This window comes from Vulpes vulpes, chromosome 3, assembly GCF_048418805.1.
Source record: "Vulpes vulpes isolate BD-2025 chromosome 3, VulVul3, whole genome shotgun sequence".
Lineage (NCBI taxonomy): Eukaryota > Metazoa > Chordata > Mammalia > Carnivora > Canidae > Vulpes > Vulpes vulpes.
The window spans coordinates 71,133,949-71,150,299 of NC_132782.1; the positions used below are offsets into that span (position 1 = coordinate 71,133,949).

At 35.0% G+C, this 16,351-nt stretch overlaps 1 protein-coding gene across 15 annotated transcripts in view; it reads right to left on the reverse strand.

Moving 5' to 3' along the window:
- Positions 1-16,351, reverse strand: part of CTNND2 (catenin delta 2) — a 923,063-nt gene that overhangs the window by 746,644 nt on the left and 160,068 nt on the right. For 2 of the 15 annotated variants that reach the window (XM_072752726.1, XM_072752728.1), the window contains exon 3: positions 11,000-11,099. The exons of the other annotated variants lie outside the window; for them this stretch is intronic. The gene's annotated coding sequence lies outside the window, so the exon portion shown is untranslated. The remainder of the gene's footprint in view (positions 1-10,999; positions 11,100-16,351) is intronic. 15 annotated transcript variants of the gene reach the window in all.

Below are 16,351 nucleotides of genomic sequence, written 5' to 3' on the forward strand. Positions count from 1 at the left end.
CTTGAGATACAGGCCTATCTCTCCATAGTTTCATAGCCCTGCTTCTATAGTTATGGATGAAACTCAATAAATTTAGTGCTCCAATAACAACATATTGAAAAGTTTTCAGTGTTTGATCTTAGTTTGCTAAAGGACAGAGCCACGTTAAAATAAAAATAACTTTATACGGTTACCTAGGTGGCTCAGTCAGTTAAAGTGTCTGACCACTGATGTCAGTTCAGGTCGTGATCTCAGGATCATGGGATCGAGCCCCACATCAGGCTCTACACTCAGCATGGAGCTTGCTTGGGATATTCTCTCTGCTTCTCTCTCTGTTCTTCCCACCCCCCTCTTAAAACAAACAAACTTGGGACTCCTGGGTGGCTCAGCAGTTGAGTGTCTGCCTTTGGCTTAGGGTGTGATCCTGGGGCCCGGGACCAAGTCCCACATCGGGCTCCTGTGGGGAGCCTGCTCCTCCCTCTTTCTATGGCTCTGCCTCTCTCTCTGTGTCTCTCATGAATAAATAAATAAACTCTTTTTTAAAAACTTTATCACGATAATTTATTTATTTATCTTTTTTTAAAGATTTATTTATTTATTCATTCAGAGAGAGCGAGAGACAGGCAGAGACACAGGCAGAGGGAGAAGCAGGCCCCATGCAGCGAGCCCGATGTGGTACTCGATCCCGGGTCTCCAAGATCACACCCTGGGCTGCAGGTGGCGCTAAGCCGCTGTGCCACCAGGGCTGCCCCTATCACGATAATTTAAATAAAAAGACTATAGTGTGAATAAGGTCAAACTCTAATAAATGTAAATTCTCTTATTTATTTGAAACTCATTTTCCAATGATGTTGAGTAAATGGGTATAACTTAAATAATATTTTTTATAAATACTGGATCTAAGGATTGCTTTTATATACAGCAAAAGGAATAAAATAACACCAAATAGTCATTCATTCTGGAAATTGGAATTTAGGAACTTCCCATAATTATTATACTCAATGGCTTAAAATAGGTTGTAAAAAAAACCCAAAAATATTAGTTTGAGAAGGAAAGTTTGTATAAGAAACTTATATAAGTTTGTATAAGATTAATTTTAATTAATTATATGGGGAAACTGAGGAAATAGTAATGAACAGCAGTACATAAAAGTAGGGTAATTTCTGGATAACAAATTCTTCTATATGCGCTAGGAATCGTAAAGTGATAATCCCATTTGTTACAAAAATGGTTTGTACATAGTATTACTAATTGAAGAGACAAATGAGAACTTCAGATATTTGTATCTTCCTATGAAAAATAATAGGAGCTATGACCAGACAGAAACAGTAAACATAGTTAGTATTTTATTTTCTCATATTTGGATGAGAGAAATGAATGAGAATGAGCAATTTCACCAATACCATTTGTTGTTGTTATTATTATTACTACTGTTTACTAGAAAAGTTGGCTTTCAAATTATTTATTCTTTGGGGAAATATCTCACATCTCGAGGCATAAGTAATGCAAACGCTCACACACACAAAGCAGTTCTCCTACCACTTCCATTAGTAAGATGAGACTTCTATACCAACAATCTCAGTATCACTGGAGTATTTAGAAATCAGCTGCATTTCCATGGGGAGAAATACAATTTAACAGAGAAGTACAATTCTGCATTTTTCTTAGGGTACAGATTACAAGAAAATTTGGATGGATTTTACAACTGAAATAAGTGGTTTAATAAACTCAATCAGTGACACTGAAACTTGCCATCTTGACCTGTTCTCCCAGAGGGCAGGGGAGACTCAAGGACGCTGTGGGCATCCCAAGCTACACCCACTCAAATACGTCCGTCTGGAACACGGCTGTAGCTCTGACAGCAAGTTAAATATTAGCTTAATTGTAAATTACCCTCTGTGTTTAATTTCCTTATGTGTGGAGGTCATGTTTGCTGTGAGTGATGGGTTAGTTTATTTTTAAAGGAGAATCTGAAAGATTTTTCTTGTGATTATATCCGAAAACAAAGTGAATGGATTTGACTGGAGGAGTATTCTTTGTGGTGCTAAAATTGATAGAATATGAGAAAAGGAAACCCCAGCAAAAACTGACTGGAATCAATCTTCCAGACAAACAGACAAAGGTGTCCCCAAGTCTTAAGTGTTTTTATCTTCCTAGGAATAATTACCTTTTTTAATGAAAATCTCTGAATTTTTCTAAGATCCTTGCCTGAATTTCTCTCTCTCTCTCTCTTCTCTAATACCTTACTCAGGCAAGTCACAAAGCAGAACATTTGTTGTCTTGATCGCTTATTTCATTTATGTACATTTATAGGGCAGTATGGAAATGAACCTGCTTCAAAGGCAAGGCAATTTAGTTTGAATCCCTCTCTGAAATATAATAGACCCTGAACAAGTTGAACGGTCTCATCTTCACCTTAACATGCTGATAATATCATCTTCCTCACAGGTAAATTGTAGGATTCAGGAAGATAAAGAATAAAAACTCACTAATATCAATCATGGCAGGTAAGTCTTAGCTATTAATACTATAATTATCATGATTAGGAGCAACAGTAGTAACTATGTAAAAAATAAAATATCTTAATCTTTTGGGAGACAGAATTTCTTAGATTGAATTTCCCTCTACTGCCATTAGCCCAGGCAGACTGATTTCTTTTTCTTTTTTTAAAAAAGAAAGGGCCCAATTTAATATCCAGTCCTCTCCAGGCAACAATTTATTAAGATGACCAGTGCAGATGTGCGTTGTACTGTCATGCCCAGACATTTTATGCAAGAATATCACAAGAGACTGTCAAAGCTTTATTGACATCATGAAGCATTACATCTTCAGATCATCACTGCTCTTCTCCATATGGCAATCTACTTTAAAAAGGGAAAAATAAACAAAAACCAAGGCATACTGTAATGGTTTCCTGTGAGTAAAACTTCACTGGCTCCTTGTGTTGACTTCTTTACAAGTATTCACAAATAACTGACAAACTGCCAATTCAAGAAGTTTTCTGTTGGTTCATCATGTCTTTTCACCTAAGGAAAAGGTCCTTTAGCCAACTACAGAGGGTTGTATAAATCACAGCTGCATGTGGACAGCAGATTTATCTATCCTGCTTTTTACTGGGAATTCAGTTCTTGGAGGTCAACATTCTGGAGTGTTTCAATACATTGATAGTCTTTTAAAACCATGTTATATGTGTCATGAGAGAGAGAAAAAAAAAAAAAACAAAACCTTAAGCCTGCCTTTACAAAGTCTACCCACCTTAAAATTGGCAAAAAAAAAAAGTCTACCCATCCATTCCCAAGTACATGATTTTGCCAGATTCATTTGGTTGTATGTGGCAGCTCAATCTGAACAAGTTTAAGCAAAAAACAATGAACAAAAAAAAAGTGATTTATTAGGATGATCCTGGAATATCTCACTGAATTTTTCAAGAAATTGAACCAAGCATTTTGGCTTTCTTCACAGGTCAATAAACCAAGCCACCAATTATTCAAAATTCATATATTAGACCATCAGACTACTCAGTATATATTGCTGAGACAAAAAAGACCCAGAGAAATGTACTGACGTGTCCACATTTAAGTCAATCCTCTGTGGACAGCACAAACACTGGGTATCCAGGATTGTACACAGAGTGAGGTCTTAGGGTGAGCCTGGCAGGCACCCCCAAGGTGTCTCATCTTTTTTCATACACTTCTAGATTCCTTTATACCAGGCCTGAAGTGACACTGCATCATTACAAAGTCATAATGCTTAAAAAATGTAAATCCTAGCAACAAAAAGAATAGCAATTTAGTCATGCACATAGCTAATTAGTTTAAATAATGAAATTATAAATGAGGGAAGTTAACAAGGTGAAAATGCAATTTCTCACTCATTCCTTTGCGTACATAGTATAAAAAAGTAAAATTCAAGCAAATACCCAGACAAATCACATTATTGTGAATAAAGAAGATAATTTACTTGGGTTTAGGTATCTTATAATTAAATGTGAGGTATTATTGCTACTGAAATATTCACATCATGAGCTTGTAATTTTTGACTATCTAAATATATTAAATTTGATTGTATTTTCTCTCTACATACAATTCCCAGCCATCGTTATTTACTTAACTATCCATTCATTCATTCAACCTAAAGTTAAATCACCAACAGTTATGAAATTAGAAAGTACTGGAGCCATGATAGTAGGAATTTTGTTATCAAATAGAGATTTTTGGAAAATGCATAAAGTAAGTTTCATTAAACTATTAACATTTTCTTAAATATTCCAAAAATTTGAATAAAATGGGTGGGTTTATTTCACTTACATAAAATAGTCCAATAGCTATAAACATCAGAACTCCTGAAATGGATTTTACACAATCAATTCAACTTTGGTGGTTAAGAATGAAATTTATTACTATTGTTAAGTCATATTTTTAATTGACTAAATAATGTCATTTTTAAAATTGTAACCACTGCACAAAGAGTAGCTTCCGTATTCGAGCATTATGGAAGGTCCTTCCTATAGTATACAAAAGAAGGATACGTCAAAGAGACACAGAAGCACTTTCCATAATATAATTCAAATAGTGGCTAATGTCTTTGAATTTTAATTAGGATTACCTGGAGTCTCCTATCTAATTTTGTGAGAATCCCAACTAGTCCAAGATTTATGCAAACCCTGGGGCCTACTGTTCTTCCAGTCATCATTGGCTCTGAGCTCCTGCTTCTGTAGGAAAGACCTCTCTCTTCTCTCAATTACAACAATTGACCCAGGAGAAGACCAAGATGAGAAAGACACTTGCTTTCTTTGATTTTACCCAGACTCCTTAATATCGGATATTGGCCTGTGCTGGGGCATGCCTACATACCTGTGGTTTCAGATTTTAATTGCTTTATAAAGAGTTTAATGAAAAAAAATGACAGAAAAAATGATTATATATTCTTCTAAAAGTTGAAATTTAACATAAGTATAATCAGGAGCTTCAAAACACCTCTCACACTCTCTTCATCGTATTTATATAACATCATATGTAATAATCTGACAATAAGTAAAACTCTAAAAGTTTATTTGTTCCTGTTGTTCCTCAGCCAAGTATCCTCTTCTTCTCTGAAAAGTTCATAAATAACCATAGAAACCCTCAGATTTACCTTTGGGTTTCATGAATTCATTCAAAGTTTGAGATTGCATATATGGTTAAGTGTCAAAGAACTGGTTGATATAAACTAATCAGGTTGCTATAAACTAATTAAGGAGCACAGATTTCCATGGGATCATAATAAATTTATTAACTAACATGTCTGTATAATTTGTGTTATAATTTGCATACATTCCATCATAACTCTGAGCTGTAACTCTCTTCATTTTCCTAGATGATCAAACTTAGTTTTGAAAAGATGTTACATATCTTAACCGAGGATTTTCAGTAAGAAAATGCTGGAGGAATTATCACTTTTCCCACCATATTAAATATTGGCCCAAATTCCATACCCACTGATGAATAAATCCTTAAAACAAAATGACACCCTTTACCTTCAGGAGTCACTACTAGTTTACCCTGTTCCATTGCAGAAGTACTGAAAATTTAATTTGTCCTTACACCTGGAAGAAATATTTTCAGCCCAGTAATGCCTATTGCCTCTTCAAAGGCAAATTATCAAAGGTTCATCAAATATCTTAGCTCAAGTCTTTAACTGGACTCATGAAGGCATTAGTTTCTAATGCTATATAATAATAGTTTGTTGACAGACACCAAATATTTAGAAATTATTAACAATCTCAGATAACTAAAAAAAGACTCTTAGCAGGTATAAAAATCTGCATATATTTAAACATTCCAATATTAAAAATAATTTTTAATATTTATCTTTAGTGATGGAATATTAATAATAGATTTTTTTTTGCTAACAAGTTGAATGACAAACTTCAAAGATCTTTAACATTTGGAGGAGACCTGAGTTCATTTAGTCAAACTTTTTATCCAATGTGAGTCCCTAACAGATATTCATTTATATTCTCCTTAATTCTAATAACTAAAGATACCTCTTTCTTTCTTTGAATTTTTGGGCAGCTCTGATTTTTACTTTTGTTTTATTGTTGTTAGGCAATGTTAACAGTACATAGCCTTTCCAACTTTTTCATACCCTAGTATCCTAGGATTGTCATATCTTAGTTTCATATACTAGTCAGAAAAATAATAATATATTTTGGGCATCCTATGGAAAGGCAATGAATGAAGCTGGCAGCAAAAGGCCCACCCAACCCCATCCTAGGTTGCAGCCATCAGATACCACTCCATTTACAGGCAGCACTGGTATATTTCTGTGCTGCCACCCAATGGTCAAAAAGTCTGCGACTGATCATTGTTACTGAATTTCCTGAAGAGACAGAAAAAAGTACTTACTCGTACTTTTTGGTACTTTTCAAAATCTGTCATTTGTCAGCGTCAATTAAGAACAATTCTTGCACGTTTAAAAATTTCCACATTTTGAATCTATCCTCAAGGTAGATTTGCAATAAAACTGGTCATTAACCTTAGCGATATAAACCTTAAGTCTGACTCTTTGGACGTTCCCAATATTTCAAGAGTTAGTTAAGGCACTGAGTTATTCCTTTTCAGTTTAAAGTTGCTTAATTTTGAAACGAAGAATCATGTCTGATACAAAACTGAAACTTGCCACCCCCAAATTTTGATCCTTTATCCTAATTGTCTTCTCAGTTGAGTAATACCTAACTAATAGAGGTTTTCTCCTCTCCATAACAAATATTTCAAGGCAGCTCTTCCCATCCTCCTTCCCATTCTACCCTATCACAACAATCCAAAAACCAAACATCAACAGCTCCTTCACCTGACACATAACTTAGCTTCTAGACCCTTCACAGGCATTGGTATACTGTCCCAGGAATGCTGGGGCTACAACAACTTATGTTGAGAAGCTTATTTTGTCTATTCCATAAACACACTGCTAAATATTTTAAAATATAGTATTTAAAATTTATTCTCTTTTTTAAAAGATTCTATTTATTTATTCATGAGAGACACACAGAGAGAAAGAGAGAGACAGAGACATAGGCAAAGGGAGAAGCAGGCTCCATGCAGGGAGCCTGATGTGGGACTCAATCCCAGGACTCCAGGATCACGCCCTGGGCCAAAGGCAGGCGCTAAACCTCTGAGCCACCTGGGCATCCCTAAAATTTATTCTCAATCTGCTATAGAATGGTTTGGCATGTGTTATTAGGCTCTAGCTTAGCAGTTCATTTAAAAAAGCTGCCACAGTCCATGAGGGTAACTGCAATACAAAGGACATACAAGAACAAGGATGTGAAGAAATTGGAACCCTAACAGGTGTAGGCTCTTTGAAAAACAATTTGGCGGCTCCTTAGAATGGTAAACCTAGAGTTATTATATGACCTAGCATTTCCATCCCTAGGTATTTACCCAAGTGAAATAAAAACACAAAAATAGATACAACTAGTCATAGCAACATTATTCCCAATAACCAAAAAGCAGAAACAACCTCCAAGGTCACCAATAGACGAACAGATAAATGAAATGAGACACATCCATACAATGGGATATCACCTGGAAATAAAAAGGAATGAAATAATGATGTATACTGCAACAAGGATGAACCTTGAAACATGGTAAGTGAAAGAAGTTATTCACAAAAGACACTACATTTATTTATGATTTTGTTTATGTGAAATGGCCAGAATGGAAAAATCTATAGAGACAGAAAGTAGATTAGTTGTCTTCCAGGGCTGTGAGGTTTGGGGGAAATGCAGAATGACTCTTTATGGGCACAGTATTTCTTTCTGAAGGGACAAAATATTTCAAAATTAGGTTGTGGGTATGGCTGCACAACTCTGAATATACTGAAAACCACTGAAATGGTTGAACTGTACAGCACATGAATTCTATTTCAACAAGCTGATTTTTATTTTTATTTTTAAATAATTTTAGTTTCTTTTAAAAGATTTTATTTATTCATTCATGAGAGACATAGAGACATAGAAAGAGGGAGAGAGAGAGAGAGAGAGGCAGAGAGAGAAGCAGGCTCCATGCAGGGAGCCCGACATGGGACTCGATCCTGGGACTCCAGGATCCCACCCTGGGCTGAAGATGGCGCCAAACCGCTGAGCCACCGGGGCTACCCAACAAGCTGATTTTTAGAGTAACTTCACCATGTATAGAATCACATGACTTAGAAGATTAAGATAGGAATGCTCTAAGATAGGAATGTCTCTGCCTCTCTCTCTCTCTCTCTCTCTTTCTTTCTCTTTCTCTCTCTCTCTCTGTGTCTCTCATGAATAAATAAATAAATCTTAAAAAAAAAAAAACTACAACAGTCATTTATCTTGGTCATCAATCTCCAAACATCAGTGGGAACCAACTGTCTTTGCTCCATATGGCATCATTTGGGGCTACTTGCCTGGGGACCATCAATGGCTCAAATGGCAAGTTGATGCTGGTGTCAGATGGGAGTTCAGATGGTGCTATGTGCCCAGAGACTGAGCGTCTCTCCACATAACCACCTTCACTTTATGTGACTGGTTTCTAAGAATGAGTATGGAAAAAACCAGATAAGAAGATAACACTGTCTGTCATACCCAAGCCTCAAAAGTCATATGATGTCATTTCCTCCACAGGCTCAAGCCCAAGTAAGGAAGGGAGAATTACAGAATCCACCTATTAACAGGGAAGTGTCACACTCGCATCAGAAGAAAGAAGGTCACAAGAAATTGGAAATAACACTGTGGCCACTTCTCTACAATACAACCTGCCACAGTGACTATCAGGGTAAATATATTGCTAAAATTCACCCATTACAATTCATCATGGAGAAATGTTTACACAACGTCCACATTTCTAACAAAAACAAACTGTTCACTTCCTGCGTTGACATGAAAGTATATTTAGATACTGTTTTAGTGGAGTAGCTTTCGTTAACAGGCTGTTTTAAGACACTGTCTTCACTTTGTAAAGCTTTCTCGTAAGAAAATGCTGCTAAATAAACTCTCAAATGACCTAGAGACATAATAAAGGATTTGCTACAAAAGCACTTAGAATTATCCAACAGAAATCTTTATAACATTTTTATATGAAGACTCTATTTCCTGTGACATGTTAGTAAGGCTGGAATTATTCTTTTATACACTTATGGAGAAGTAAGTTGTGTGTCCAGAAGCTTCCATGTAAATATGCTCAAGATCTATCTTCTGCTAATATATATAAAAAAGCTAACTATAGCAAAAACACCACCATATAAAACACATATGGCACCCACCATTAAACAAATGTACAAATGAACAGCAACTACAGCAACTATGGATTTTACTTCAAAATCCATAATAATTTGATTTTTAACATTACAATATTAAAAGTACAAATCACCAAGTACAAATACGTGAAAAAAATCTCCCAAACACAAAGCAAATCCACTTGTAATCACCAAGTACAAATACGTGAAAAAAATCTCCCAAACACAAAGGAAATCCAAGATAAGCAAGTAATGATAAGTACATAGTTGAACTGCTGTAGACTCTGGAGAAAAGTATATTTTCAAAGGACAATTAAAAAACATTGAAAGAAATGGGGAAAATCACTGGAAGAAATATTTTTTTAAAACGATAAATTTGGGATAACTGCATATAAACAAAAGAAACTGGTATTTGTGTTTTTTTTTTTATGTGTGAAGTTGCAGATTCATGTACTAACACGGAGTGTTTTGCTTTGCTTTGGGCTAAAATAAGGAACATAGTCTAGTTCAAGAGAAAAAGACATCAGCCTATATATTTTATTAATGAAGGATAGGTTTAAGTTAATATTCCTCATCTTAAACTGAATATATCTCATTCCACTTGATTAAATGAGTTTCAATTCGGGCTGTTTAGGGAGGAAGCTGCAATTTGGGAACCCAGGGATTCATCAAAGTAAATGGGCTAATTCTGAAATGATATGCAAGTAGCTCAAAGGGGAAGACGCAGATTCAACATGGCCATTAAAATAAAGGTCAAAGAATATGATCAATGCAACAACAGAGATGAGACCTTTGTGCCACACAACTAAAGTCTGTTATTACAATTAAGCAAATCATTCGCTTTTCAACTAAAATGGAACATAAAAACACAGTAGGTTCATTAGTGAACTCGTACCCTCAACACAAATACTCTGAATTTGTCCTCTACATCTAGCACTGCTCTGAGGGCCAGCAATGCAGCAGTAAGGAAGGGAGATCCAGCCACAAACCTATTCCATAAATGTATTAATTAGCATTTCTTAGGAAAAAATAATTGTACTTTTTAATAATATTACTACTACTATTATTATTTTCATTATAGTAGGAGTATGCATGTAGTACTAAAATATTTCATTGACATTAAATCAAGTAACAACAGTGTGAGACAGGTTTCCAATATCAGGTTTCCACGAAATTCCAAAAAGCTCCCAGCAGGTAATTTCTTATCTTCGGTCTCCATAAAGACAGAGTCATCATATCACTACAGTATTATTAAAGCCATGTTTCTGGAAGGCATTCCCAGGGAGGGCTAAAATGCTGATCCTGATACAAGCAGAGTTCCCAAAATAGAAAGAATTTACATTCTAAATTATTAATTTTAATAATACATTGCCTCTGACTTCTGACAGGAGGTCTATAGCAGGTAATTGGAGGTCTCTGACAAGTATTTGGAAGATGTGGTATCATTTATTAAGAGTGTCTTTATGAAGCTGATCTCTTGTCTGGGTAGAGGTGGTAGATATGAGGGTGGACCTATCCTTTCAAAACTTTGAATCAACTCAAACAGTTAAACACCCTTGGTTGACACCTTAGAGTTCTACTTCCGAAAATACAACAGACTTGCCTACAATTATGAAAGAATCTTGAACTGAATTTTATAAAATTCTTAGTTTCAGTTTTGAACATAACTTCTTCACCTAGCAGATTTTCCAGGATGTGTAAACTGCAAAATGCACCCCCCGCCCCAATACCTAAATCTATCAACATGGTGAATTGGCAACCAGATGCTGAGGATTACCTGTGCAAAGTGACTTTTGTTTGTTTACTTTGGTCTTGTTAATATTGAGTCCTTCTGTCTTCTAGTAATTAGGCAAGTGGTCCAGCTACTTCTGGAGACCCTGAGCAGAATGGAAAGTCAGAGCTCGTCATTAGTCAAAGAGGAGGATGCCAATCATCACTTTTTTTTTTTTTTTTTACAGCAGCAGGCCATAGAGCCAGTTCATTTAGAGCCCAGGGCATGAACTTGCACATTACTTTAATGACTGCAGTGAGTAAGGCCACTTGCACATGATCTATGGGCTGCTGCGGGCATATTTACCTGTGTCATTGATGCACGCTGGAGAGGACTTCCAGCCACACCACTGATCTTGAAAACAGGAACATCCAACGAAAACAATGCTGTGTGGCATCACAGCACCTCTTCTTACTACATTTTCTCTGAAGACATTAGCTAACAATGAGGTGTGTAAGTTCCTGGAATTCTTTTTATTTAGAGTATCTTTAATGATTCCTTTAGATTTCAAAGTTAAATTACAGATCAAATGATGTGAAGTTGTCTGCCTCTCTTTGTCTAGTTAAGTAAAAGCTAGACAGGCCGGTGCATCATTTAACTTGGCCTCAGCAAACCTTGGTCATAGAGAAATGTTCCTCTTGGGAAAACTATTAGAGCATATATTGAAGCCCATTATCATACCTAAATTATGAGAGAATGTAACTGAGTGAAAAGAGTACTGGATTCAGAATAAAACAAACTAATTTTCTCATTTAAATTCCATGGCAATTTCCTACATGGCTTTAGGTACATATTTTTTGAAGTTTGAGTTTCTTTGGTCATAAACAGAAGATATTGAACAAAATAATTACTAGAGAAAATGTTATTACTTAACTATATATCTGATGAAATAAGTCTTACATAGTTTACAGAAATGTCATGTATGTTTTATAAAAATATGTATATTTTTAAAAAATATAATATCTAACCTTTTAAAAAACATTTTTGTTATTTTGAGGTACTATTTAATAATGTTTCCTTGTCCTATCATATTTCATATGTTTCTCTTCACTATCTTTAGCATATTTGGTTCAGTTGTTCTGAATACTATACATGTTTCCCCTATTTATTCCCTCCAGAATATTCTACTTGTCAATTTCCTACTCTGTGCAAACCCTGTACAGGGCACTGATTCTTATATCCCTGGAGCTCCTGCTTCCTATATCCTGCCTGTATATCTTATGAGTAATTAATTATGATATATTTTCCCAGAGAGTTTGTAAAGGTCTTTAAACTCTTTTTCAAAACTGTGCTCCAGGCAACTTCTGTCAAAGTAGACCTAATGATTTATGTACAAGGCAGTATGACATGTCATTTTTGTTTCATCTGAGAAAATTGAATCAACCTAAGAGATCAAAAAAAATAGGAAAGTTCAATAAAATTATAATACTAAATAACTCACAATGTATCCATTTATATAGCCATTAGAAAAAGTTTTAATATAATAGTGATATGAAAAAATGCTCCTGATGTAATATTAAGTGTCCAAAGAAGTATAAAATATTTATATATAAATGAAAAGAAAAATTTTGTACAGATAATTATATATTCACATAAAAATCTTAGAACAAACTCTTCCCAAATATTTGCAACAACCACTAGCTGTAATATTATTTTCAAATAAAATTTTTATCTTCATTCCTTACTGAGCTTTTAACTTTTTCACAATATGCATGAATTACTTTTTAGTGGAAAATCCACTGAAATTTCTTAAATGCATATTTTAAAGAATATTTTAATATCATATATATTTAATATTTTACATATTAAAAAGAAAAATGATTTCATGTATGAATATTTAGCAATAAATTCTTTTTTTAACATTAAAAATTTTTATTTATTTATTTATTTTTAATTTTTATGTATTTATGATAGTCACACAGAGAGAGAGAGAGGCAGAGACATAGGCAGAGGGAGAAGCAGGCTCCATGCACCGGGAGCCCGACGTGGGATTCGATCCCGGGTCTCCAGGATGGCGCCCTGGGCCAAAGGCAGTTGCTAAAACCTCTGCGCCACCCAGGGATCCCACAGTTTTATTTTAATTTTTTAATTTTTTAATTTTAGCATAAATTCTAATGCTAAATATAAAAGAGGCGTTAAAAATGCACTCTAATGTCACAGTAAAAAAAATCCACATATTAAACGCTTACCTTCTAATTTAACATATAAAAACTAAGTCCATTTTTATTTTTCCCATCATAGCCTCCAGTCCCTAAAACACCCAACTCCTAATAGCTTCAGAGGGATCAGAGCAGACAGCATTCCAGAGAATTAATTCTTGGATTAGAGTTTGGGGTGATTAAAAAGGCAGGTAAATATAAAAGTGACTTGAGAAGGGTTACAAAGTCAAATTTTAAGGGAAAATAAAGTTTTAGGAAAAAATTCAAAATAACTTACGGTCAAGAACAGAATACACATAAAGGAGCATGGTGGGTAGGGGGAGGGAGTGAGGGAGATGATCCATCCACACTTCTAGGATTATTCACTCATGACTAGAACTCCTAGCACTAATTTCAATGTTTTCCACAAGTAGTTTAGGACCTTTGTTGCTCCTCTATCTCTAGCTTCAACCATCATTTTTGTGGTGAAAAAGATCCAGAATCCACAAGAAACAGACCAGCTTCAAATCCAGCAGGTTCCATCATTCTGCCACCACCTGACCAGTCCCCTTCCTTCCTACATGGAGTTCCCCAGTTCTATTTACACTACTTGGTGTCTTTCTTTGCCTTGTTGCAAATCTAAACACACAGTTTGGTCCGTCTATCTGCACCCTGTCTGTATCCGGGATATCCATAAGGCTGCTGACTCCGAGATCTGTCCTTCCTTGTTCCAAACCTTCTACCAGGAGCCAGTTCTACAGAATCCTAGCTTGTACCCTCATATCTCAGTCCACCTCTTGAAAACAGGGCCATCACAATTCCCACCATAGTTCATGTTCCAACATGAAAACGAGAAAAATATGCTTTTTTTTTCATTTTCCAGCTACATCTAACTTGAAACAAGAAATACAATAAAAAATTATCAATCAAGCAGTTATTTTAATTTTAATATACGGAAAGAGCTCAACTTGTGGTGCTATGGCATATATAATTCTTTTTTTCTCTGACTAAATGAATATAAAGTTCACTAGTCTTTGCAGATAATCCTTTCCTATCTTCTCGACCTTTCCTAAAGGTGTTTTAATTTCCTCTTTTTCATGGCTGATAATTTTGTCATTACTTTCATGAAATGCTTTTCCAAGATACAGTTTGGAAAGTGATTAATAGTTATAGGTCATTTTCCACATTGCATTATCAGAAGCTATTATTGCATATTACAGTAACACTAATAATGCTGAAAGACTTGACAATGACATGTGACACTGGAAGAAGACCAGTTAAAGGAGTATTTTATAATGTGCTCCTTCCCAATCATATTCATTTTACACAGAGCTAGTGGAATCTAACAATTACAAATGTAGAAGCTAAATAAAAATAAAGGTATGCAATCCTCACCATGAGTTGATGTAAAATATCATGAATTCTTTAGATTTTATATAAGATGAAGTTTTCAAAATGCTTTCTTTCTTAGTGCCTTCATATGACATAACATGTAAAGTACTCTGTGCACTAGTTTTTGTCCATAGCGGGAGCTCAGATATCTTTTTACTCTTATTTTCCTCTATTAAGTATAATAACAATAGTGGTTGAAAACAAGAAAACTTCTATTTTACTACCCAGAAATCATTGATAGTTTAAATAATGTACTAAAAATTTCCTTTGAAATCAAGAACATGACTATAATTCTTGTGAAATATAAAGAACAAGAGATGTTATTGGAGCAACAGAGTGTCCAGGGTTATAAATACTGGTAACCTGAAGAATGTTTTTATCAATATATAGCACCTGGAGCTTTTAAGTAAAATGACTAGAGAGTTTTCATGAAATTTCATCTACAGTTTTTAAAATATTTCATATCTTTTATATAAGTTTTTTAACTTCATTGCTAAATAGTTGAAGGCAAACTTCAAATCTGTGTATCTACCACCCAGAGGAAACACAGTTCTATGCACATAGCTGGTATCTGATAAACACTACTGAAAATACAATGAAGTAAAACATTTGCAATGCTGTTATATACATAGAAACTTCTATTTAACCTATTCATTATTAAAATACTTTTCTGGTAGAATTATTAACTCCCAAAACCATATGCTGCTGCTTGAGGGCTTACACTTGTGGAATTGCATTCCCTTCTGCTGTGACACTTAAAATATATATATATATATATATATATATATATATATATATATATATATATAAATCAGTCCTGGTGACACTATTTTTCCTTCTATTTGGACCATGATAAGCTTCAGAGTAGTGACTTTGGGAGCAGGGTAACTTAGAGTGAAGAGACATTTATGTGGAGAAGTTACTTTGCATGTATGACACAGAGACACATTAATCTAAGTCACAATAATTTACAAATACCAGTGAACAATATGAGCCATAAAGGTTTTTAAAAATAACCCACAATTTTTCTAGCCAATATTAGAAGATTGTTTAAGATGCCAACTTTGGAAATGTGTGATGATCAAATGGTCAACTGAAGGGAAAGAAATCTTATTGTGAAATAAATATATATTTTAGGAAAGTCATGGTTTTCTTAAGAGCAAAGTAGCACCTTGTTGACTTAAGACAAAATACAAAGACAAAGGTTATATTATGTGAGAGAATGTAAATTCTTGTCTAATAGTATAGACCAACACTGTTACAGTTAAAACAGTGAAAACACACAGGTGAAGATGGGGATGACTACACCTATATAACCACAAGCCACCATCAGCAGGTTTCTCACAAGATGTAGCAATATCAGTCCTCTCTCTACTGAGGGTGACTGGAGTACTGTCACTGTTCCTCACCACTGTTCTGGAATCATCATCACTCACCACCACCTTTCACAGAGTCAACGAGGGTTCTCTCTCTTTCCTCATTTGTTCACCAACATGAACAATAATTACTTTTAAATTCTGGATTTAAGCACACAACTCTCAAGATACCACTATCTATACAGACTCACTGCAAATATATTGTCCATACCAAGTTTTCTTTTACCTGCTTCCATTCCATGTCCATTCCAGGATCCATCATTATGACCACTGTCTTGCGTCCCTTACCTCCAATGCCTCCTTCCTTCACCTCTGCTCAGCCCAGCTCACCACTGGTCCTCATAGGTCCAGCTCAAACAAGCGGACTGTGCCCATCTAATGAGAGGGAAAGACCTACCACAGTTTCCAACACCAAGCCACTGGAGGACCTGAAACCATATATCTCGATTCTT